We start from the raw sequence: 4,723 nt of genomic DNA on the forward strand, positions 1-4,723 counted from the left end.
AGACGGTATAACTTTAGCGCCTGGAAAAGATAATGGAGGATTTATAGGGGCCTGCTATTGCATACAGCGTGCAAAGTAATGGCAGCATGATAAAGGAACTTACCCTCGAGTTATACAACTTGCTTCGTTATAGGGACTGTCTATACACTGGGTTGATTAGCGAAGCGGTTCAGCAGCTTATACCACTCAGTTCTAAAAGCGTAGTTAAACTCTATATTAAACACTTGCAAATTGTAATTGTGTCATGATGTTTTAGGTGCGCGATAATGATGCTTACCAATGGAGATGAGCGAATGGTTATGTTCGCATTTACTGGTAGGCGAGACTCATATTTTCAAACGGTTCGTTGCTTTTATGTTCATGTCTTATTTATAAGTGCGATAATGATTAAGATCGCTTCCTTATCATTTGTATTTCCTGGATCTGTAAGTTAGAGCAATAACAGTGTCTGAGATTATCAGCATATTTCCCAATTACTTGTAACTTTCATGTTAACGATTTTTTAGAAAAGGTTAGCGCTGAGCATAATTAAAATATGACTCGCGTCCGAGTCTTTTTTCTAAACGATAAAAGGCCATTTGGCGCGCTCTCGTTTTCCGTCCCCAAGTAGTTACTAAATCTCCGCTGAGATCTTTTTAGAGATAGGATAAGCTAGGAAATGCCTATCCTTCCCAGACTTTCTGATTTCCACCCCGCCTACAAGTAGCTTCCTATTTGTCACATAGCTAACCGCAATTACCGCGACATACCTTTCTGTGTTATCCAAGTCAGCCTACAAAGTTTCCCAGCGTCAACGACCGAGCTCCGATCCGCTTAGCCGTGCAGTTCGAAATGCCTCCCCTAAATAGGTAAGACATACGCTACGTTGTTACCGGCGTCCCTTAACCCGGATATGATTGTGTGTAGTTCCGGTTTCAATATTTGAGCGCCATCTTGCAGCGGGAAGAATATACGAAGAATCGCATTATGCTTCACACTAATGCCCTCAATTCAAGCTCTTTAACCCCTTTCAAAGAGAATTATGTATAATTCCCAATACTCATCCACGAGACAAAAATATTAACACACTCCTTAGTGTAGTCGGTATGTGAAAATTGGCACTAACACAGGACTCCTTATTTCTATTTCGTGTGATATTAAGTATGTACTTACTTCAGAGGTTACAGGGTCGCCACAACATATAAGATATGTACATGTATTCGATAGTAAATTGACTACATGTAATGTTCCTGAGGTATTGTCTATGTGGGCGCCATTTTAAAGCGGGCAGATATTCCGTATAATTGCCTTATACTTTTCATTAGTGCTCTCCATTCCTGATGTTACTCATTATTTCAGAGGGATTTATATATAGCTCCATGGTCTTAGTCACAGGACAGAGTTATTATTCTTAGTATAATCAGCTTGTGTGAGTTGCAACTAACTCTAGGATTCATGTTACAATTCCACGTGGGGTGTACAATATTTCCCTAGTTCAGTGGTTAGTACATCACAACTGAATTTGGGATATATATGTGTAGACTCATGAAATAATAGAATTACCTGTTACTGGGAATGTAATGATACATAAAGTATAGCACTGTATTGTTAGAGAGTCATAACCAGATTCATTGGATATGCGCAGAGTACACGGATCTCCTGTCTTGTTATGCATGTTTGGTGACGAACCAAGAAATATTTTCATTCAACCCCCTGCGAACGCAATCAAATTGGAAGATCCAAAAGCTTTCGCGTTTCTTACGGGTATATTCCATAGTTTGGCCAGGTTTGTATTGCACTTTCTCCAGAATACACCATCTAAGCTCCATTTCATTATGGTTCAGGTCTGTGCAATGTTGTACTATGGGTGCTGTTAATTTCCTCAATCTCACCGCAGACTTATGCTCACTAAATCTGATGCGGAATTCCCTCCCTGTTTCGCCGATGTATGCGAGGCCACAAGGGCATAGAATAATGTAAACGATATTACTGCTTCTGCAATTAGTAAGTGAATTTAACTTTATTCTAAAGTTATTGTATTCCAGTAATTCAGTAATGATTGCAGCATCACAGGCATGGCAGGAGCCACATCTATGATTGCCCAAGACTGGTTTGGATTCTATAAGGGACGTTTGAATATTGCCATTCTTCTGTTTACCTCTAGTGTGGACAAGGTGGTCCCTTAAATTTCTGTTCCTTCTGTATGCCACCAAAGGTTTCAATGCGAACAACTCGCTCTCATCTGTTTGTAACACATTCCAATTTTTGTTGATTATATTTTGGATTTTGTAATTAAGAGGTGAGTGGTTGATGACACATGTTATTTTATTTGTGGATTTCCGTCTTGATCCAATCAACAATGAGTCCCGATCATAATACTTCGCTCTTTTAAAGGCTTGCCGCACCAGCCGGTGGGGGTAGCCTCTAGCAAGGAGCCGTATTTTCAATGCTTCTCCGTGGCGTTGATATTCCATTAGAGTGGTGCAATTGCGGCGTGTCCTAAGGAATTCGCCAAACGGTATGGAATCTTTTTGACAGTGGGGGTGGAAGCTCCCATATTGTAGAATAGTATTTTTGGCAGTGGGTTTCCTGTAGAGACTCACTTCCAGGACCCCACTCCTGCCATTTATTTCAATATCAAGGAAGACTACCTTCTCTGTACTATAGTTAGATGTAAATCTCAGATTTGAGTCGCTCAAGTTTAGCCATGATATATATTCTTTCAGGTGATCTTCTGTCCCGTGCCAAACAAAAAAAATGTCATCGATGAACCGACGCCATAAAAGAACATTTTCAAAAAAAGGGGCCATCTCATTGTACACATGTTTCAGCTCCCACTCTCCCATGTAGGTATTCGCCACACTGGGCGCACAGGAAGCTCCCATGCTGGTGCCCTTCACTTGTTTGTAGAGGGCACCATCATAGTCAAAGTAATTATTACGTAATACAACCTCCAGGCATTGTAGGATAAATCCATTCGGTCGATCATCTGGGTACCTATGCAGCAAAGCCGACACCGATTGTAACGCTTGACATTGAGGAATGTTGGTGTACAACGCCTCAATGTCAAGCGTCACCAGGATGTCACACATTGCGTCAAAGTTAACTCCCTCTATTTTGGTGATCATATCGCCCGTGTCGCGGACAAAGGAATCGTATTTCTGTGTAAGTGGGCATAAAAACTTGTCGACGTATTTAGACAGAGGCTCTGTACTGGACCCAATCGTTGAAATTATTGGTCGCATTGGGGGATTAGTCTCATTTTTGTGAGTCTTCGGTAACCCATATAAAGCAGGTACTACTGGACATGTTTTATTAAGGTAATTTAATTCATCTTCACAGATGTATCCATCTTCAAAGGCTGAATTTGTTATTTCCCTTATTCTCACATTCAAACGTTGTAATTCCCTCGGGTGTGCTGGTCTATAATGTTCCTCTACATTCAGCAATTCTAGCATCTTTTCATTATACCTACTTTTATCGAATATGGTGATACCCCCACCCTTATCGCATGGTTTTATTACCAAATTGTTATTTTGTTCGATTTTCCTGAGGGCATTGTTTTCTTCTTTCGATAAGTTGTAGTTTGGTCTATTAGTTCCTCTTAAAAGACGTGTAACGTCTTGTAGTACTAGGCGTTCAAAAATTTGGACCTCCGGTCCTACCGCGTCTAATGTAGGGGTAAAGCTAGAGGGAGGTTTGCAGCCAGATAGATTAATAGTTTCTTCAGCTATTGTTTTTCCTTCAAAGAATTTTTTCAGCCTGACTTTTCTAAAAAATGCAAAGAGGTCTTCATGAAGTTTGAATTTATTCAGATTGGTGCCAGGAACATATGAAAGACCACGGCTTAGTAGTGAGGTTTCCTCCCTGTCAAGTTTCGAAGAGGATAGGTTGTAGATCGGTATTATATCGTTCGCTTTGTCTACACTACTGTTATTGATAGTGTCTACCACCAGTATTGCTGATTCCGTGTCTTTACATATTGTTGCTGAGGTTGAGGGCTCATCGTTTGATGTCCTCCCCTGTCCTGCTGCCAATGCACGTTCTTCCCTCTGTAAGGGCCTCTGGATAAAAAACCACGAGTGTGGGTATTTTGATATCCTTGTCTCCCTCTGTAGGGGGGTCTGGAGTTGTATCTACCTCTACCCTGATCTTGGTAATTGTCCTGGTCTGAATCAGAGGAACCTGTATCTGAGAAGTTTGTATAGTTTCTTTTATAGGAGTTATCATAATTTGGATTATAGTTACCTTGGTGTCCTCCTTGATAGTAATTGGGGTTTAAATAGGGGTAGATTTTTTCTTTTGTGAACCAGCGAATGTCTTTCTTGAGTTTCTCACTTTTTTTATTAGTAAGATAGTTGTCAAAATCCTTCATTTCTGATTGGATCTTCTCAAGTTTGTTTTTTGCATCTTCAACTGCACTAGAGGTCTGTAATTTCTCCTCTAGATCTTGAATTTCCTTATTGAGGGCTATCATGACATCTCTAGCTGTTTCGATTATGAGCATCATCCAGTCTCTGGAGCAGCGGTTTGAAATCAGTGACCACCGCTCCAGAAACTTTCTGATCTCAATGAACAGGGCGGGAGCGTTGCGAACCCTAAGTCCTGATGGAATTACCCCCTCTTTAAGGTATGCTAGCATATAATGTGCATGTGATTCAATACGTCTCATTTTCTTTTTCAAATTAAGGAGATTTTGCCATTCGCTATTGTCTCCCAAAGTAGTAGGTGTTGTACTACTTCC

Source organism: Lissotriton helveticus, chromosome 1_2 (assembly GCF_964261635.1).
Source record: "Lissotriton helveticus chromosome 1_2, aLisHel1.1, whole genome shotgun sequence".
Lineage (NCBI taxonomy): Eukaryota > Metazoa > Chordata > Amphibia > Caudata > Salamandridae > Lissotriton > Lissotriton helveticus.